This window comes from Empidonax traillii, unplaced genomic scaffold (assembly GCF_003031625.1).
Source record: "Empidonax traillii isolate 1590-97213 ecotype Southwest subspecies unplaced genomic scaffold, ASM303162v1 scaffold634:size670481, whole genome shotgun sequence".
Lineage (NCBI taxonomy): Eukaryota > Metazoa > Chordata > Aves > Passeriformes > Tyrannidae > Empidonax > Empidonax traillii.
The window spans coordinates 93,752-116,430 of NW_020955827.1; the positions used below are offsets into that span (position 1 = coordinate 93,752).

The window sequence follows — 22,679 nt, forward strand, 5'->3', positions numbered from 1 at the left end:
AATGTGACAGAAAAAAAATTTACAGAAGTTTAATATGCCTCTAAGCATATGGAGTGATTGGCTTTGGAAATTTGCTAGAACTGAAGCGTGGGAAAGAGGACACTGAGTACTGAGGTGAGTTTGTAGTAAATGAGGGAGTTTTATGCAAGGATGAGATGTCAAGAGTGGGAAACAAGTGCCACTAGATGCCAGTGGGCTTAGCAAGAACGACTAGAAGAAACAAACACAGAGTGTCTAAGTATCATATAAAAGAGAAAAAAATATCATATAAAAGAGAAAAAATATTAAAGTCCTTATTTTATGTTTATCTAAAATGAAAGCAAATGACTACACAGATACATAGAGAGTTTCAAATATTTAAAATTATTTTCACAATTAGGTTTTTTCTGTTTTCCTTTAGTCAAATCAGCCTACTGAGCCTTTGCATCAGAGAATCATCCTCAAAGTTTGATAGTGAGCACCTGATCAAAAAATGTAGTTTCTCTCGGTATTTTATGGTGTTATTAATAAACAATATAATATTATGGATATCAAAATGATTACTTACAGAAAATAGGAAAGACAATACATGTCATTTTTTATAGAAGTAATAAAACATTGTATAGTTGTTTCAGGTAAGAAAGATTTGTGTCAAGAATACCTTCATGTGAGAGAGCTTAGGAACTTAGATTCTTTGGAGAAAGAGTTTACGAGTCTAAAAATTATTCTTTTTAGATATTTCATTTAAGCTGAGGTTCTCGGCAAAATATTTTCCTGTGGATTTTGATATAATGTACTTCAGCTTTTCACCACAAGATTTCTAATGGTCACTGGAATTCAGATGAAGAAGAGAAGCAATCTGGCTGCTGGCTGCTCTGCATTTCCCCAGGGATTTAACACAGATTATTCCAATGTGTCCAGGATAAAACCCCCTCAGTGTTTTGCAGGATATGCTGTTAAGCAAAATGATTGAGCTTTTGTGTTTATTGCTGAAAATTTGTTCTATTTCCATAAGCAACAGCATTTTAGCTTCCCATTTGTTTGTGTTATCCTAATTCTTTTTTTTTACTGTGTAAGTATAGAATGAGCTACTGGATGTTTTCTACAAGAAATCAGGGAAGATAATGCTCATAATTAAACACAGACCCCTTAATAGGGCAATGAAGAATTTTATTTGGTCCTGAAAACTCACTTATTTTGCTTGATTCTGCATGTAGCAATTATAAAGACACTAACTATACTCAGAAGGTCTGAAATATATATGAAAATGTCAAGGTAAATTGAAATGAATAAGAGAGTCAGAAATGTGTTTACTGATACTGCAGAAATCTGTCATCAGAATCACAGCCAACATAATTCTGAATATCTGAAATCTTGTACTGGGATTCAATCTTTATCATGTCCTCCTGATGTCTTGAAAGTAAAAAAAAAAAAAAAAAAGTATCTACCAAAAGGTCTCTCTCTGTATAACAAATTATTTTATTGAATTGAAGAGAGACGAGTTTTACTGATAATACCTATCAGTATTATTTACATGCCAGTTTTTACATGCAGCTAGTAAAATAATAAGTGGTAGCATGCTTTATTTATTTCAGAAGCTAGCTGACACTTGGCTTTGAAAAATATTGTGTTAAAATCAATTATTTTCATCTTTCATTTTGTTTTCTGCTTTATCCTTTTTATCGCAAGGGCAGTTTCCGATAAAACATTTTGTTTAAAACAGCTTTGTTTGCTCTCAAGTGAGTTTCCCACCTGAGTTCCTAACCTGTTTAGCTGTCATGCTGAGAGTAAGTTGTCGTGGTGCATAAAGAATAAACAGTGGTCAGTGCAACGTACATTCTGGGATGTATGTGGAGGCCTTATACCCTCAGTACTTTCACCAAAGCTGTCTTGCCAGCAGCTGAAAACTTGGCTTGGTGGCGCCTTGGTGTCATAGTGTGTGTGTGTCTGTAAAGTTTTGGAGTTTTTCTGTATCTCCTCATAAAACTTACTGATATTTAAGTAACCTCGCATGCTTATTCAGTGCATTACTTGCCGTGAGGCTCCTGAGAATGTTTTAAATGCATGTACTCAAGTGACTGTAGCATTAGAGTACTGTGAGGTGTTCAGTTGATAGGTGAAGCTGTATACAAACCAATATAAAAAACCAAGCATTACACAATCATTTAATAGGATGACGTAATTTAGTATGTACTTATCCTGATCTGCTTCTTGTGTTATGTTTAATTTGCTTATGTCCTCCCTCCCCTGGCTTTTATTTTTTAAGACTTTTCTTTTGCCAGTCTTCATATGGTATTACAGCATAAGCAAGACTTATATTCTCACAGAGCTTTAACTCAACCAGTTTCTCTCCTCACGGCTAAACAGAAGGAACCTCAGTTACATTGTCGGTATTTTGGCGTGCATCATCTAACCAGCTATTTCCAAATGCTTCAAGTTTCTGAAAAGAGTTTAAAGCATTGCTTTACAAAATTTTGCCAAATTAAGGACAACGTTGGGCAAAATTCGTAACTGTATCTTTCATCTGTGCATTATATTAATTAGTCATTTTATATATTCTACTAATTATGTGGGTGGAAGGGAGGAAGACATTGCATTGTTGGAAAAGCTTATGCTTTTTGTATGCATGTGTTAATCTTTAAGTTCTTTGCAACAATTGGCCCTACAGTATGCAATCATGGATATACTGGAAACTTTCTAGATTTTTTTATTTCTGCTAAAATGAGTTGGCTCAAGAAAGAGACACTATTTTTTGTAACAGTAGCACAGTTCTGAAAAGAAAATTTTGAAATTTTGAAAATCTTCAAAGTTTATTTCATTTATCTAGATGATCACTTGAAATTGCAGACAACTGGAAAGAAATCATTAGTGTTTTCTTTGACCTGTCGTGAACATGCTACATTCTGCTTTAGCAAAAGAGGGGTCTATGAAGGGATAAAAATTCAGTTACTGGCTATATCAGTGAAATTCGTATTTACAACTCAGTCGTAGGAGATACATGTCAAGTTTCTTGCTATAATCATTGAAGATACGCAGTCATTTCTCTGATATGACTCATCTTGTCCTAAAGCAAATGCTTCAATTACATCAAATGAGTCATGCCTTAAAGGTGCCTATTTTTCTCTGTTCATTAAAGGAACCTTTACGTGAGTACTGAGGTCTCTGTTGTGGACATCTTATATGCTGTAAGATAAATATCACTCTAAATCTGTACATGGCTTTGTATGTGAGAAAATGTAATAAAAATTATTGACTTAAAAATGTGGTATCTAGGAAAAAGGACAATTAATAATAGTCCCAGTTTCAAAAGTTCTGAAATGAAACCTGTTTCCCCTGGAAACCTGTTCTCAGTTGTAGAAACATGCTGGAAAGTCTTGGTGTTTTCTGAGAAAGTTATTGTAGCACACCATTGTATATCAACACATTTTATCATTAACAGCCACTGGATGTACCAGACTGCTAAATGCTGCCCACTCCTTAGGAACATCATGTATCATACGACTGGGTTCTTTTCAGTCCTGCAACTATGTGTCTCTTACTTTTATGTCATTTGTATTACAAAAGAGAACAACTTCTACCATGTCTTTTTAAGTCCACACTCTTGCAAATAACCTCATTTTTCTGACATGCCGTTTTCCTGAAAAAGTCTAGGATAATCTCATATGAAACAGATTTTTCTATTCCCTTTTTAAATTCCTGTGTTCTATCTGGGACCTATGTTTCTTATTAAGGAAAGATAAATCCCATTCAAATAGCACAAACCCGATTTGATTATGCTTTCCTATGTGCTGAAAACAGAGGAGCCATACTCACAGAATCACCAACTCCTGCCTCTATTCCTGAGATTAGTTTAAAATACAAATTAGTTTGAATAGGTTCTTACAGTTATAAAAAGGCATGTTATGAAAACGTATTTTAGAGTGTTGTTGATATTTCTGTGCATCAGTTTAGTGCATTTTTGCACGTATCCCCAGAAAGATACTAGTATGTGCTTCAGGGAATTGAGAGAAGAAAGAAAAGGTTCACCAGCTAGTTGACAAAGTCCAATTAAAAGATATCAGTAAAAGAATTTAATACTGTTGCCAATACCACTACCAACTACAGAAGACATGTGACAGAACTTTATAGGTTTGAAGTTTAAAACTAGAAAGCTGTCAGAGTAGTGTATTCAGTTTCTTAAAAAGTAAGATTACATTAAAAAGGCACATTTAAATTGATTACAGGAAAAAATATTCACGACATGAAAAGTTAGAAGAAAAGGTCTCTTTAAATGAGCGGTGTAAATGTCATCCTTTGATATATTTAAAGTAGGTGAAAACCAGCATACAGTAAAGTAACAGCCCTGCGTGACAGGAGTACAGGGCAGAAACCTAATCGGAATCTCCCCAGCCCTGACTTGTATGATTCAGTGACAGTAATACATATTAACTTTCCCACCAAGCAGCTTATATAGTGATACTGCTTACAAGATGGCATTTTAGACTCATTGTAATAAAGGAAAATTCCACTAGGTGGGTCTGGTGCTCTTCTAACAGGGACCCACAGTGTTAGTGCACGGAAATTCTATGCTGCTTTTTTTTTTTTTTTTTTTTGCTGTGTTATTTTCCTAAGTATTCTGAGTATGTCACAATCCAAACATTTAGTTATATTTTGAATAGTAGCATTAATACCATATTTCTTGATTAAGGATAAAATAGCCTTGGTTAAAGAAGACCGAGGAATAATGTGAAATTCCATTGGTAAGTAATTAGTATTTATCTAACTGCTAGTATTTATCTAAACTGCTAGAGCTGTGTTTTACTTAAGCCCTCAAAATTGCCTTCATGAACTTTTAATCTTGTACTGTAATCAGAGTGGACTTTTAATTACATTTTTTATGAGGTATCATCAATCTAAGTAGAATTTTAATTGAGTACATTTATTGCATTTAAGACATTTTCCCATCTAAGGTGGAATGTGACAATAGAACATGAGCAACTATGCGACCAGGGGAATTTTCTTTTGTATGGGCCATTGCTTAAGTAGGATATTTATTTTAAAAAACTTCTCTAGAGCTCTGCTGTGGCCCAGTTCAGCCGTTCATATTTTTATTAAAATCCACTTAGAGTTATCACCTTTTCCCTTTGCAGTTCCTCTATTTCACAAATACCAACTACTTTTTTTCTCAGATGGCCTGATATATACAACTTGAGAAATGCAGCTTGCAAATTCTCAGCTGTTGCCCCAACACCTTTATCCCCCAGATGTGTCAATCTGGTCTAGTAAAAAGTGTTACTCATTACTACAAGTCCTGGCCTCTTGAGTAGGTTTAGAATGGTTTTGTGTAGGATTTTCTATATTAAGGGGGGAAAAAAGAGTCTAAAAAGTTTTTCTCTTTTTTTTTTTTTTTTTTTTTTTTTTTTTTTTTTTTTTTTTTTTTTTTTTCACATTTCTGGTGTTACACAGTTGATTATTGCTAACATGGTACATGTAATTAATGCTAGGTAACTACTCCAAAAATTTCCATAAACAGACTACAGAGCTCAGTTTGTTTCAGCTGTCTTTGCATTTTCCTAATATGCTAGTGAATGAACTTCAGAATATTATGGAGAATAATATAGAAAGTACAACAGAACAGATATGATAAATTCCCAATCTGCACACCAGAAAACCAATTCTGGTAATTAATGTTTTTTAAACTAATTCAATATATGTGGTCTTATATTTATTTCTGATGGAAATGTAGGCTCACATGCAACAAATATAAGCCTATTGACAATAGCTCTGCTGAGACATTAGAAATTATTGTGAGACCCACAATGCAACACAGACTACCATTAGACCTGAAATGAGAGTTCGTATCATGTACTAGTGACAATTAAAATTAATCTGATATTAGTTTTCCAGTTTAAATATTGAGTAGTCCCAAGTCAGTCTTTTAAAAAGCCCCTGGATCAAGTGTCACAAGAAGTAGGAAGCAAAAAGTAAGGACATTTCATACATTGTTCCATTTTTTCTGCTCTTTCAAGTTCGTAAATCTATATCTTGGATGAGATTGTCCATTTTACAGAAACTGTGTATAACATAATCAGTGCTACTGTGAGCTTGGACACATTTTTCTGAGCTTATGTTTATGTTGGTTTGTATCTAGGGTTTAACAGCACTCCCACAGTTAACGTGATCATCATCTGCAGAACTTGTGGATACTTTCTGCAGATGATGGGGGATTTTTTTAAACCATTGTTAAGAAAGCTTGTAAAATCAGGTCATGCATTTGTTATGTATAAGTAGGTGCAGAACATCTACTTATCATCTATTTTCATCTAATGCTATACCACACAACCTATGCAGGGAATTTTAACTGGATTGGTACCCCACTTTACCAGAATAATGTTCTTACTTCTTTTCATGGTATGTGTAGAGTGGAGATCTACTTCAGTCATTGATAAAGCCTAGAAGTAGAGGTATCACCTTGTACACAGAGTAAACCAGTATGAAAAGGGTTATGTCATGTATTAAAAAACACTGATTTGGCTTTCAGACATAGAAAGTTCTATCTTTTTCTGATACACTTTTTCTAAGGCTCATACTCATTCCTTTATCTTGCCACGACCAATCCTCCAGAAGTATTGTGGAGGTGTGATGTAAATGATTTCTAAGCTCTAGAAAGCTTGCCTAAAAATGCCAGGTAAACAGAAGATCAAATGTGCAATGGATTGTGATTCATGTGTTGAAGTACTCTTATGACCTCTCTCATTCTAGAAAGACATAAGACCAACTAGAACAAGATATAATGATACAGCATATATTAATGTATTGTGAACCCATAGATAGAAATGTATCTATGGAGAGAAGTTAATTCTCTTTGTAGTCAAATGTAATTAAGCACTCAATAGCCAGTACAGAAATGTGGGGATTTGCAATATTTATTTTTGCCAGAGTGAAGTTGGAGCAGATATGTCTTTGAAATACCACTCAGTCTTTGTGATTAAAACTCAGAAACTCATGAGTTAACAAATAACGGAAGCGCACTTTTCAATTATTTTTACCAATGTTGCCTGAAATAGCCAGAAAATCATTGTAACAAATACTAAGGCAATGTGGGTGTGAAGATCTAGCAAGGAGCATTATTTTTTTGTCTTTTCTAAGCAGTACAGTGGCAACATTACTAGCACTACTCTAAGACTACTGAGGTTCAGTTCTGACTACAAGCCCTACCTTAAAGAAAGAAAGAGTACATACTTAGAGAATGCCATTATTCAAGATCTACAAAATTTATGTTTTATTTGAAAACAAAATAATCTTCTGCCAATATTTAGACATTTCAAGCTTGTCTTACTCCTCAAGATAAAGAACAGAGAGATCAGTCATTCTGGAATGAAAAACTTTTCATAGGGTTCATAATTGGCATTGCCAGAATTTTAGAACTTTATTTCAAGAGTAACCTCTTATGGTATGTTTTTTTCTCAGGAGAGCATATATGATGTCACAGATCAGCTTGGCAGATTTTAAATTGTCTTGGTGGTTCTTAACACAAAGAAAATTTAGGATAGAAAGAAACAGAAAACTTTGAAGATTGGTTTTGATTATAATTCTGATTTCACCCATGGTTTGAAAAGCTGTTATTACATGCATTTCCATCAGGACTGTCCAGGATAGTACTTCTTAAATTCCGTGTAAGTATGTGGATTTGTACTAGCTGCAGTAACAAGCAAGCAACAGACATAACCTCTCTGGCTTATGGTACATTACCAAATTAATTTGACCTTAGAACAATGAATTCCATAGCTATGTGTATCCAATAAATGAAAGAGTGTTCAGAAGGTGTCTCTAGGCATTAGAGCACACAGAAGTTTCCAGGTACCCATTTGGCATATACCTACTAGCATTGAAAAGCTGCTTGAAAAAATGAAGATTCTTTTTTGCTTCTTCCTGTATTTTTCTGCTCATTGCATTGTATCCTAGTATTCCAGAAAAGGTGGGAGCCTTTGTGACCTCAGCATGATTTTTTCCCTGGTATCAGAAGATATATACATGCATTAGACCACCTTAAAAATCTCCTGTGCTATCTGCAATGACAAATGTATATATTTAACTCCCAGTTCTTTTTGTCTCAAAAAATACCAAAACTGATCTTGATTACTGTCTTGCTGTAACAACACTTACATGAAATTCGAATGACTTGGATCTCTGTGAGGAGTTTTAATTAGAGACAAAAGTTTTCCATTTCTGTCTTTCTCACAATACTGTCATACAAGCAGCAGATGAAAGGTTTAAATTTTAATGTGTACTGCATCATACCCCTTTGATTTGTGTTGTAAATACTGTTTGGCAGTCTGCCCTTATTACTGTGTTTTACATTATTACTATACATAATTTTGAAAAATTACTTTAAGAGTTGATAAAAAGTAGGGGTGAGAATAATTTAGGTATTTGCTGTTATTTATCTTCCACTATTATCTTATTTCCAACAATTTAGCTCTACTTTTCAGTAATTTCACGTTATATGATATCCAGGTTTTTGTATTGCTTTATAATTTTGACATCAACTGTAAATTAAAGTCTGCTACTTCTTCCATTGTTTACTCTGTAGACATTAGTACATTAACATTGTAAACTCCTCAGAGCAGGGATCACTGTTATCTGCACAGTGCTTTTCACAGTGACTTTCTGACTCATAATCAGTGTTTCTATCCACTCTAGAAGAAAAATTATCTATATCCATTTTTTGTTATGAGGTATTTTAATTCTATTTCCATTTGATCAGGTAAAAAGCAAGCAAAACAGACTCTTCCTGATGTCCTGCACCAATAGTGTGGCCCTGCTTGCGTGCACTGCAGTACAAAGGTGTAACTTGAGAGATCTCATATATCCTGGCTTACCCCATGGAAGCTGGTTTATCTTTTACAAGTTCACTTTTCCCTCCCAAATATTATCCAAGGGGATAAAAAATAATTCTGTTGAAACTCCTGGTACCAGAGCTGTGGTGCTTTAAGCAGCTGTGCTACCTGATTACATCAGCACAGGCTGAGGTCACACATCTGGGAAGCTGTTCAGTTGGTGCTTAAGTACATCTCAGGCTGTGACTTGCTTCCATTGGGGATTTTTACCTCTCTCATGGTAGAGCAGGAATACACAGAGGGAACCTGATACCATGCTGACTGCACTGCAGCACTTCAGCAGTCAGATGTGCCTGGCAGGTGGGATGGTGTGGGTGCAGGCGGCACCCTCCATTGCGGCTACAGCCTCTTTCCCTATGACTGGCAGTGCCTGAGCCAGAAGTGACTCAACTTCCCTGTTAAAATACCGATAAAAGTCTCAAACACTGTTATTTAAAACTGTAGTATTTCAAAACTGAACTAAGCTGACGTGTAATGCATGCCATCCTCTGTTTTATGGAGTCACTTTGCAGAACATTTAAAACAGTGTTTTACCATCAGTGCTGGAGCGGAATGGATTTTGGGCATAGATGAAGGTACAACAAGAATTAGCAAGAGTCCAGAAATTACAACGTCCCACAAGACCGGGGACTCTGCTGGGCAGCAGGGCAGGGCCTGGCAGCTTAGCCCCATTCCACTACCCCAGCCAGGAGCAGGGCAGCCAGGGGGAAACAAGGGCAGCCCTAGGCATCAGGCACCTCCCTGAGGAAGGGAACAGGTTGAGGCTGCCCGGTGATGTTGGCGCATGAGCGGGTGTCAGGATCAGGCAGGGTGTGGGGACTGGGGTCAGACAAGGTCCCAGGGTTGTCATGCAGGGCTTTATGATGGTCGTGTCTGGGGGCCTCCATGATTCCATGGGCATCAGAATATGCTTTGGGTCCTCACCAGAAGCGTAGAGGTAGCTGAATGCAACATAACAATGGCATGTGACTAGTGACTCCTTTTATTGCTTCAGCTGTTAAAATGCTCCAGAATGTAACAATCTTGTTTATATCGTTTACAAATTTTTATTTGATTTGAGATGATTTAGATCTTTCAGCAAATTCATAGGTTTGGATATAGTAGTCTACTTACCTATATCATAGAATCATAGAATGTTAAGGGGTTGAAATGGACCTTAAAGATCATCTAGTCCCAGCACCCTCTGCCATGGGCGGGCACACATCCCACTACACTAACCCTTATCCAACCACACCTTAAGCACTTGAAGGGTTGGGTTATCCACAAGCTCTCTGGGTAACCTGTTCCAATGACTCGCTACTCTCACAACAAAGAACTTCTTCCTAATATCTGACCTAAATTTCCCCTCTTTCAGTGTGTACCCATTACTCCTTGTCCTATCAATACAGTTCCTGACGAAGAATCCCTCTCTGGCTTCCCTGTAGGCCTCCTTCAGATACTGGAAGTTTGCTATGAGGTCCCCACGCAAGCTTCTGTTCTCCTTTATCCTTTATGTCAAAATCTGGATATAACAGAGATCCCTTTACTGAAGAGCACTGATGCATAGATGTAGCAGGTTACCTCTTTAGGATATAGGTAATGATACAGGAACATTTTTCTACTCAAGAATCATTTCTAGGACATCTGACTTTGACTTGTCTTTCCTTTCTGTGTGACAATTTAGCTCTTTTAATTAAGTTGAGGATGAAACCGGGGGATTTTGTTATGGTTTGGTTTGCCTTGTCTACATTTCTGCAAATTAATTTCAAACTTTTATAGGTTTCTGCACATTGAGTTAATCCGACTTTGCTTGATGATAGAAAGCTGACACTTCCCACAAAATACACATTCTTACCATTTAGTTCTTTTTCAGCTGCAAATACGAGAAATTACACTACGTTGGATGAAATGAGTTTATTATTAACAAAGAAATGTATTTTTTAGTTATTGTAATATTTAAGTTAGTGGAAGTGTAGATAGATTTTTTGGTAATTTTACTTTTTGCTATAAGCATATTAGTTAATTATCCTTGCTATTTTGTAGGCATTCTCCAAGGTCAGTGGAAGGAAATAGGTACCTTCTGTAGCTAATTATCATGTGCTAAACTGTTAGTTTACTGTGAGATGGTGCTTTTCACCTCTCCTGTTCAAAGGTAACTGTATGATGAGGAATAAATTCATGCTAATACGCAAGTTCCATGTCTCTGAGATCTTTGCTGTTGAAAAATGTCCTCTTCACCTCTGGATAGTGATCTCCTCTGCAGTGGTTGGGGATGAGAGCAATGTTTGCATCATAGCAGTGACTGAGTGTTGAGTAATATGCCAGAAAACTTCTGAGCTTCATGAATCACCAAGTCTCAGTGGTGTGGCAGTGCTCGGGGCTCATTTGGAGACCAGGGCAGCAAGCATTTCAGAATGGTTCTGATCATTCTTATAATCATCTTGAAGTGATCCAGGAGCTTTTTGTAGTCAAGTTTCTACTATATCAAACACATCATTTATATTGAGCAAAGAAATGTTCTAACCCACTAACAGAAGCAGGCAACAGCCAGAGGAGTCAGAATCTGTGTGCTTTTTGACAAACACTGACAAACTAGCAGAGCATATGAGCTTTTTAAGTATTTAGGAAAAGCACCTAGGTCCTGTGAATGATGAAACAGCGTATAGGTTTTAGAAAGCCATCAAGGCCATTCTTGGCTGATGGATGTAGATAGGATAAGGTAGGTACTGATAAAGTTAGAGATTATTTAAAGAAAGATTTTTTGAGAGAACTAGTGATAAAGAGGCTGAGTTAGATTGCTAATTGAACATGGTTAGGGAGTGTTTGTGGGCTCTGAAATTAAGTGGCATGACCTGACTTATATCTGTTCAGCAAAAATCTCCTTCTTACTTCGAAAAGAACCAGTGAACATGTCTGAACTAACTACTGAGAATGGTCTCTTGAGCAGGCTGTCATGTGAATTACACCACAGAGAGTGCTAATTTGCCATCCCAGGGTGAAGGCTTTCAGTTAATTAACATGTATGATCAGCAGTGTGGTGCCTGGGCTCAGTCCCTGAGCTCCACTGAGCAGTTTAGCCATAAACAAAGCTGTCCTTGCTGGAGTGAGCAGCTTTTCTCTGCAGGCTTCAGGCTCGCTAATGGGCATTGCTTATTGATTTAAGGGCAAGTTGTGATTTAGTCTTGTTCAGTGGATCGCTCGTTTGCTTCTCTTGCCTTGCTTTATAAATTGATGCAAGCCCTTCTGTTGGAGCACTGACAGAACTTGGTGACTGAGATGGCAGGTAAAAGACCAGCTTATACCTCATTGTCTTTCACTCAGCCTTACTGCATTTTTATTATGAGATAAAGGCAACTTTTGAGCAACCTAGCCAAGTAATCTGTGTGTATCATAAAAAATGCCCTGGAACACAGTCACAAGTCCCATTCTACAGGAATTAAAAGAGAATTTTGAATATATATACATCAGCTAATCAAATCCAGATCACTGATCTTTTACTCTTGGGTGCAATGGGCAAATTAGATTTGCAGCAGTCTGTTTTTATGAGAACTATAATTCTTTCTTTTCCTACTGCACAAAAAAGGACTGTTTTCCCAGAAGAGCTTAGAGAAAAATACCAGGAAAATATGAAGCTGTAGTCCTAGACTTTAGTTCTTGTTCCTACTCTGTCCCAGTTCACTCTCCTTTGCCATAGTAGTAGTTCCAGGCTGATATGACAATTCTTGCATCTGGATGCTTTACAGCAACGTGTCCTTCCTGAGGCAAGAGGAGGCAAATGCTTGCCTCTTGAGGCTTAATGAATTTATTCTAATTACTTAGTTGGGTTCTGCAACCTGTATTATAAGTATTTCTAAGTGAGGTTAGTTCCTTTTGACCAAGGGACCTAGTTACATGTCAGTAATTACTGCATAAATTGATTTTGATAAAATCCGCAAGCAACCAGAAGATGCTCTTGCTCTTGCAGCTTGGAGGAACATTAAGAAATACTTGCAACTTCTTGTTTTGATTACTCCAAGCATTCCAGGTGTCATTCAGAAGTTGGTCACAGCAACAAGGAGTGATGGGACCCTATCTTCCTGAGACTGGAAAGCAAATGAATCTTTGTGGTAGGGTGATACATCTACTTCTTCCTAAATGATTTGGAATAGATTGTGAAGTTTTTTGCATTTGCAGAGCCTACCATGTTATTGAACAGCACCAAAGAACAATCTCCTGTATAATGAGGGGAGGGCAGGTATTACAGAAAGCATTTAAAATGGTGATCAAGAGAAAAAGCACCCACCCCTGGAAGGGAAAGCGCCTCTCTGGACCTGAAGGAGAACTTACTATGAGTGAAACAGAGATCTATCCAAAAAATGAAGACAACAGACAAGGTATTTTGCTTTTTAATGCTGCTTTTTAAAGCTTTTATGGGTCTGTATTTTTTGTGGGAATAGATACCATATTTTATAATTTTAGCAGACAACGTCCAGGACATGATGCATTTTTACATTAATGTCTTTACCAACCACATGCATAAGTCAATCATGATATCCTTTATAGACCATTTCTTAGTTTTACATTTCACTTTAGGAAGCTGCTGGTTTTTAATATTCAATTCTGTTGTAAGAATTATGCTAGCCCCCAGAGTAAAAATGGAATCTCATTGTTACTGTAAAAAATAAGTGCCTTGCAGAATGTGAGTATTCCAAAGAAGAAATAGAGAACATTTGATCAATTTACTAGAAAGCAACTAAATTCTTTATTTGTAGCCTATCTACTATTAATGAATTGATCAACATGTTTAGATCATGGCACTGGAATAGCTGCCTATCTAGTTTTTCAATTTGTAATTGCTTAGGTGGCCACTTTGCATTATCAAGATTTTCCTCCTATGCTGGGAGAGTCAAACTTTACCAAGTTTGACTTTTGTTTGCTGAATTTATTAATAGTGATAGCTAAAGCTTGCAAGGCCAAGAGGTCTTCCACATCTTCTGTAACTGATGCTAGCCAGTAAAAATAGGACCTTTTGGATTAGGACTGAGCATGAAGGTTTGCATTATCTACTGCTGTGCTCTGATTTGGTCCTGCAAGTAGGAGCATTTCCGTAGAGGTGATTTATCAATACTAATGTTGAAGTCCTCAGAGGATCTGAATTAGTGTTGCTTCACTGTCAGTTTAGCTTTTACATTGCATATCTAAAACTTGATGAGAAATGGAGTACACAATACCACTGCTAACCTCCTCATACCTTTTCTTTTTTTTCAAGATGTTAAAGCTGAGAGTGAGAAGACATTACATATGGTCATACAACAACAGAAAGAGGCCAGCAGAGAGGTCAGCTGCATAGCAACTGAACTTTTGGAAGAACAGAAGACTGAGGCAACGTCTTCCTCCTTTTATGCAAGGAATTAAAGAAGATAGCCTGAATTGCAAAAGTCCAGGAGAATAAGAAAGGGGAAGAGAGTAAGCAAAAATAGGATGTGAACACCTTTGACTTTCCGTAGAGTTGACCTGCTCAGCATATCAAAACAGTGTGGAAAAAGAAAGGGGTCAATAACAGCTGAAACAAATCCTGCAGAAGCAAGTAAGATAGAACGAGAAAATAATCTCCTAGGATTGTTTTTTTTGGAGAATGAAGGCAGTTAACAAAACACTTAGCCAAGTTGTCAATGTCCCTGGCTAAGTGCATTGTATGTCAAATCTGAATTAGCAAAGAAGCAGAACACTTTTGTCCCCTGTAGAAGTGGTAAGAAAAGAAAAAAACAGTGGTGTAAAAGGATTTTCTTTAAACATGAATAACAGTCCTTTCTTCTGCAACATGTGAATTTCCATGAGTATCTGAGAACCTTCTGGAGGAATCTGTACCCTCCAAAAGGTAAATTCCTCCAAACTCCTATAAACACCTCCCGACTGGCTTCTTTCATTAGAAACAAAAATACGAGCAGCAATACTCTGTTCCGTCCTGCCATCAGCCAGAGATATGTATCTGTATTTTAAGACATTTAAGTTTGTATAATATACCTATCTTTTTGCTCCTTAGAGAACGATGTCCAGATTTGTGACCAGATTGTGCTTTTTTGCCAACATGCCAGTCTGAAGTGGCATATGCCTGCCTACCATAAATCCAGCATAGTCTGGCTGGACTTTATTCAGGGAATAAAAGTAAGATTTCTTTCAAGATACCTTGTACCTTCAATTCTTGGTAACCTCATTCACCTATGACTCTAGAAAAGGTAAGCATAGGCTCACTCCTTTTGTCTGAGTTACATCAGGACTGTAAGAAAACATCAAGAGGGAGTCACAGTCTTGCTGTTAGTGACCGAAGACCAGTTTCTTACTGAAACCATTTCTTTATTTCCACCAACTCATTGCCCTTCATATTATTTTTCCGTGTCTTCTCCTGGAGAAGCAAGGCTGAATAAGGAGAAGTAACCTATTGACAGCTTTTCATGTTATTGCTCATGCCCATTGCTGAACCATGAGAATGAATTACAGAACAACACTGAATTTATAGAAATAATTTGTTTTCACATTTCACAACAGTTAATTTTAATTATTTATTCCATTAATACATGCTATCTTTGCAGTGCACTGCACTGTCCTCTTTACCTTATCTCTCTTTACCTTAAGGTTCCACCTGTATGAGATACCTGACACCATGTCTCCTATTCTTCCTGCATTACTGTGTCTCTCAGGCCATCCTCAGTCATCCACTTGAAATATGAATTTTAAAATTGCAAGCACTGAAGTAAAAATTACTCATACAGATTGGTTTTAACTACTACTAGCTGTTCCACCTTGCAGCTCTTTGTGTTTTTTAGATTTGAGGGAGAGCAGTCTCCTCACAGTTTCACAAAGAAACCACATGAAAGCTCTACTGTGGCCATCATCCCCAAAGTTCAAACTGAGGTCCTGGCTTTTCAAAAAACTTTTCTCCTTCCTGTGGAGCACATCTTAAATAGATTTCTTTTGGGGGAATTCACAGCTCCTTCTCAAAGCACTATCATGTTATTCATTTGTTATTGATTAGGAAAATATTAGCACATCTCCAATTTTGAAGGTTGCTTTTGTCACTCAGGTTTCTTCCTTTTTCTAGCAACTGCCCAGCAATAAGAAGTGGTTTCAGTGAAGGTAAAGTAATCTCTGCACAGACCACTTCACTGACTGCAAGTCTAATGTCATACTGTTAGGTTGATGGAACATATCCACTTGGGCTTATGTTGTGCTTTAAGGCTTCATGTTAAATTAAGAGTTTTAAAGATTACAGGTATTTTTTATACACAGTATCAAATTCAACAAATGAAGTTTTTTCTTTTGCTGCTTCATGATCTGTTTGCATAGAAGTCTGTGACCCTGTGTTTATCCAAATATATAGTGCACATTGATTATGTGCAAATAACCAATCTCTTTGGGTTTTTTTATAAGAAATTACCAGAAAGCTTAAGTAAAAACATTCTTACAATAAACTCATTGGCATAAAGTTAATTTTCTTCTATTTGTACCGTAAGTGATCTAGCATACTTCCAGCAGTTGTAATGATCTGAACTCTTTCAAAAACAGTTTTAATAAAAATGGTAAACTATGTAAAAATGACTGATTGTATTTTGTCATAGCTAAATATTTATGTAAATAATTTAATAATGAGTAAGGGTGTGAATGTTGGCTACTATGAATGATACTTTTATTTCACAAGCTTGGTATCTGATATTGGTGATGACTAGAAGTTTCAAGTAATTCATGGCAAAAAATTGATTTAATTAGCTTTATCTCTGTTTCTGCATGTGATTTTGTCGTGAACATCTTATCATTTTCTCAAATGTATTCATGAGATTATTGCTCTGAGTAAGTTGTAGAGTATATATTGTTCACAAATATTTGAAATTCAACATCTAAGCTGTTTTAAAGAGCTTTGATTGGGTGTATGAGTCATACAGTATTTTTGTGTTCCAGGACTGGTTAAAAGAAACTTATAATTTCTTATGACTAGTCACATTTCTAAGTTCAACATTTGCGGTGTTCTTACTCTCTTTTCTCTGAACTGTTCTGTTATTTGACTCCTTTGGCTGAATAGCCATACAAAACTAGCCTCAAAATGAGTCTAAACACAGCGACAGTAGGGTCAGCATTTTTCTAAGTAAATATTTCTGAAAATTCTACTCAGGTAGATACATATCTCTCACCAACTGGCCATTTCAAATATGCTTTGACATACTTTGTTAAAGTGACTTTGTGATGGGAGTATTTAGTTCTTGCAAACTGTGGGAGGAGGAAGGGTAGAAAAGGTCATTTGCAAATCTTAGATATTTTGTGCTGTGGTTAAGGAAAGGCATTTAGTATTCCTTAGTGTCTGAGTTCATATAATCAACACTGAATACTAGCCCAAAAATATCTGGATGCAATTATATACTCATTTTGCATTCACAGTTTGCCTACTCTGATGCCACTTAAATGAACTAGCCCTTAAACTAATACTTGATTCTAGGACAAGGTTAAGAGGTATATATATTTCTCTTACTCTGTTTTATAACTAAATCAAAAGTGTATTTCTGACATGTGATTATTTATATGTAGTGATTAAAAATTAAAGCTCTGAGCCACTCATACCCCAAGGCAGCTGTTCTGTTTTGCTGATATATCGTGCTGAATTAAGCTGGTCACTTTTGGCCTGATCATCTGATTCAAATGCTCCACATTGGAATAAAATACTTTGTTACATTTTGATTGACCTGCTCTTTACCTCAAATATTTTGTGCAAGAGATAGAAAAACCAAAATCTATTGATTGCATACTCCACAGTTTTGTAGTCGTTAATTTGAAAGTCATGTGTTCGAATTAGTATAGACTCATACCTAAGATGTCGCTAGGGTCCCATCTATAATGGCATTTAATATCATGTACTTTAACTATAACTAACTAAATTTATAAGTAATACTTCAGTGGGACTAAATCAAAATCCAGAATATGTTTAAATTCTTTGAAACATGTAAGTATTGCAAATTTTCTATCATTTCCACTATGGCTCTTCTTGCTCTGTGGTAACTAAACCCAAGCATATGCTACTCTAAACAGGGGAAATTTCATGCATTTTACAGCAAACCCTAAGTGCACCCAGAGTTCCTTCAACCCAATCCAAGATTCTGCAAGTTTGCTACATCAGAAACATTTGTTCGTACATCTTAACTGCCAATAATCTTGGACTCTTTTCAATTAGCATTTCTAGGACTACTGTTACTAGCAAGACAATTAGTTACTTGGAGTCTTAAATAGTATCAGTCAGGTTTATTGAAGTTGGTGTATTTCAACCTTCATTTGCATTCACTTCTATTGTCTCAGATAGAAGTTAACAATATGTTTCCAAACACATAGCAAGTACTGCTTTCAGTTTTATATTCTTATTTCAGAATAGCTATTACCTATCTGAAGACTTATTCTGGAACTACGGAAAGGGATCTGAGGGCAGAGCATAGCCAGATTTTCTACAAACTACTATCCCTCTCCTAACTGTGTATCTTAATTGCCCTGGTTTTTATTTCAAGTAGTTATCAGATGCTCCTTCTGACAACCTGACACAGAACTGTGAAGCTCTTCCCAGTAAATGAATTATTATCTTGAATATCTAATAGACACAATTAAATGCATGTTATTTTTCTGGAGCTATTCCACCACTTAAAGCAGGTAATGCTCTGACAACAAACACTTATCTTTAGCACAAGATGAACTTTTACATTTTGCCCTTTATAGAGATGTGCTTAAAAAATCAGCAACACTATCTAGCAGCCAAAAAAAAAAGGGTAATTATAGTTTTCTCCTTCTCTAACTATGTAAATTCATTTAGCAAAATAAACACAAGGATATCCCTTATGTTTTATGATGGCTTGTTCTTCTGCCTTTTTTTCACGCAGAGGGACAACCATACCTTACATAGGATCCCAGCAGGAAAAACTCTAGAAATTCCTGGAAGCCCTGCCATCTGTTGGAGCATAGCAGAATGGGAGCTCTCAGATATATAGGAAGTTTTGGTCCATCACCTCTTCTACACTTACTGTAAAGAACAGAAGATAACATACAGCCCTCCATTTGAATTTTGGGTAAGCCCCTTTAACATAATTCTTATACAAGGATGTTGCTGGCTTACCTGAGGCCCTCTGAGATCACCAGTTTGGGATCATTATTATTTTATTATATTAAGTAAAAATGAAGTAGTAAAGGTGTAGAAACTAGCTAGCACCAAATGAATGCAGGTTTTGCAGTTTTTTATTTATGTATGAGCTTCATATCCTCAGACAATAGCTGAAGATTATTGTTATTTATCAGTATACAAATTTGGTTGCACTAAAGGAATATAAAGGTTATTTCTGAAACAAATGGCTTTGCAGTGATAGTATCCCGCTGACAATCCTTTAGAGAGAAGAGCAGCTTTATTCAATATTCCTGGCCTTCCACACAAACATCCTGTCTGCTTCTTTTCTCTTTTTTTAAAAACAAAGGTAGAGCGGATAGAAGAAGTAGAATTAAATGACATAAAAGTATTTCCATGCCATTCCTTTCAGTGTACTATTTTAAACAGATTGTCATAGATACTGAGATAACCACTCTTTTTCATTCTATATTAAGACAGTGATAAGGCCTATTTGTTATGAAGGACCGCAGGGATCAAAAATAATCTTCTGGCAAACAGCACAATGAAGTAAGAGCAGAAAGGTCACAGTAGACAGCATCTGGGTGGATTGTGACAAGGAAGAAATGGAGATGAATGACTAGTCTTAAAGATTCTCAGAAGTGTCTTACAGTAATCATCGTGGCAAAGGTGATTAAAATAGCACGCTTAGTCATGTTGTATCCACTAATCTGGAGATAGAACATTATTATACAGCACTTATTCACATATGTAGTACATGGAGGCAGAATCTTAAAATGGTACATCCCATTTGGCTTGTGAGTCAAGCTAAGATTATGGAACACCCATTTAATTGCCTCTGTAATGCCACAGCTGCAGTATGTGTTTTTCTGTATTCAAATACTGGAAGCTACTTTCCTAGCTATTTTAGCTCATTTTACCTTCATTCTCTTCATTTCCCTGCTAAATCAGCTGCCCAAGGCCCACAGTGAAAAATGGCTTTTCTGCAGTCTTCTAGCCTCCTGCACCCAGCTGATCTTCAGTAAATCAGAAACCTCCAGCATTTCTTTTCAGAAGGGAAAAAGCTCTGCCTGAAGAAAACATTGCTGGCATTCTTAACAGACCATCAGACACCAATCTGCTCGTGAAATCTTCCTAAATTATTTTCATCAAATTTTATGTAACAGTTATGCTCTGTTATTAACAGTTATGCTCAGTTATGCTTTAATCTATCCAACCTTCTCTTACAATTCATGGAACTAATTTCTCTGATTCATAATCTGATATATGATCTGAAAATTCCTGCATGCAGCCTGCATGCTGGGAACTTTAGAGTACCACACTGTTGCATTAGTTGTAGTTTATCTTTTTTTCACATCAGTTTTAGAATAAGATTCTTCATCTTTGATAATTCCTGACCTGAAGGGATTCTAGTCTACTTGTTCTCCTTGTGAAGGCAAGTGACCCTGAATATTCTGCAGCCTCTGAAAAATCTAAGAAAATAATTAAATATTAAAAGAGATCTTGTCCAAATGTCTCCAAGGTGAATAAACTATCCCACATGCACCTTTTTTATCCACTTTATGCTCATATTCTATTGTGTACATAGAGACTGATTAAGAAAGGCAAGATATTAATTTAACTAAAAATATTACCATTGTAAGTAATATTAGAATTTAGAATCTGAGGATGAGAATGTAGAACATAGAGAGACTACCTTATCTTTGATAATTTTTAATTTGTGAATTGAGAATGATCTCGAGACTAAAAGAAAATGATTGGCATTGTTATTGCAAAAGCATCTAAAAATAGAAAAATTAGAGAAACGTTTATCTTCTGAAGTTCAATACAGTACACTGTTTCTTGATTAATCAAGGTAATAGCTGAACAGAGAACATAACCTTAGAGGGAGCTGCAGTCCTGATGTAGACAGTTCTGTGAAGCCCTAACCTCTTGGGTATTTTCAGGAGACAGTGGCAACTTTCCTAGTAAGAAGCAATATAGCTGCGTTATTGTGTTCTATTTGTTTTAACTTGTTCTGCCAAGAAGTTGTGTATGTTGAACAAGGCACATCCCCTCTCTGGTGTGACCATGATGCTGCAAGTCACTGATCTACCCTGTGCTGAATTGCATCGTATAGCCATAGTTGAAAGGGTTTCTTTGGTAAAGATACACAATTATAAAATATTTTCTTTCGTCACATGTTATTCTGAGTGGTATTGCCTGTTTTTCATTTTAGTCTCCTTTTGAACTCACATAGAGGAAATTCTGGTGTAGTGCCTGACAAAATGATTTGTCAGGTGTCATCACTCTCAAATTCCCTGTGATACCAAAAAGATTTTTCAAGATTATCGTGCATAATTTCGCTAATAAGGGACAGCTGCCTACAGAAGACAACTATAAAATTTGGTTCTAAATTTATGTACTTTTAAAATCATTTCAAGACATCATTTCATTGTTCCAGTTTGGACTATAGTTACTGGGAAACTGTAAATTCAAATAATTAATGACAAAGACTCAGATAGTTGCGTCCTTTCAACCAAAGAAATAAAACTATTACTGATATTTGCTAGCCCACTGTAGGGAGCTGTGCCAAACTGATAGCTTCCAGGATAAATAGGCAAGAGCTTTTTCCTTCTTATTCCTCCTCTTCATCTGTGAAATGTATTCAACTCAAACAAGAGATTGGCCTCTTCCCAGGGGATCCAGAACTTCATATCCCTAGAAGCTAATATTCTCTGCTTTGCAGCAGTACCATGATTATTCAAGAATCAAGATACTGTCTGTTCTGCCAGAGAAAAGAAGGCTTTTGCCAGATTTTAATCATGAACCATATAACCTAATAGCCTATGTTTAGAAACTTCTCTTCCAGATGGTGCACATTTCCTTTTCTCATCTTAGGAATTCTTCTACTCGATTGGACTTTTAGTGTTATTCCTTCCTGTTTTTCCCTCTGTTTCTCTTCAAGTAAGACTCAGAATTAGTCAAGTCAGTTACGGTAAAAATTCAGAATTGTTCGCAGAGTCTCTCATTTGCAATAGGTAGTCTGCCTCAGGGTAAAATTTGGTATTTTTAGATACTATAGTGCCATTTTTTCCAGATTACGCCAAAAATATATCTGAAATTATTTTATAAGTACTCTGAATGTTCTGTCATTTCCTTTTATTTGACGTAGCATTAATTTTGATGGACTCACATTGCAAGGTTAAATTTTAGGCATCCTTGCACTAGTAGAAAACAGTAAGGTTTCGAAAATGAATTTGAAAGGCATTCTTCCTTAGAGATTGGACCAGCAGGAAAAGAAAACATTAATCACTAGTGCCTCATTGTAAGGGCATACAAGAAAAGAAACAAAGTTCAATAAAACTCCAAGCTTACTAAAAAATGTTCATTAGAAAGGAAGGCATGACCATGAGAACATTTTTGTTGTTGTTGTTTTAATGGGAGAAATCTTTCTTTCAAGGGTGTAGAATTTCACCAGGAAAAAAAAAAAAGCACGGAAATTAGCATAAGTACTTCCAAGTATACAGTGGGGCAAATGTTTTTTTCTCTCACATGAGATAAGCCACCTCAGACTTTTAAAGGTGCACTTGATCACATGGTAATGTTGTGACACTGATTAGAGCCTTACTTTTTTTCCTGTCTGCCAGAGGGAAAGTGCTGTTGAACGAGAGCACAGCGCAGATAGCTTTACTTTTGCTGCAGCTCTAGAAGCTGTAAGAATGGTTGTGTGCTGAACATCT

General features: G+C 36.3%; 1 protein-coding gene across 7 annotated transcripts in view; it reads left to right on the plus strand.

The window, feature by feature from the left end:
- The window catches only part of LOC114065274 (ankyrin repeat and sterile alpha motif domain-containing protein 1B-like), a 216,822-nt gene that overhangs the window by 76,452 nt on the left and 117,691 nt on the right, over positions 1–22,679 (plus strand). Inside the window, exon 1 of one of the 7 annotated variants that reach the window (XM_027899040.1) lies at positions 18,889–18,907. The exons of the other annotated variants lie outside the window; for them this stretch is intronic. The gene's annotated coding sequence lies outside the window, so the exon portion shown is untranslated. Of the gene's footprint in view, positions 1–18,888; positions 18,908–22,679 lie in introns of those variants that run through there. 7 annotated transcript variants of the gene reach the window in all.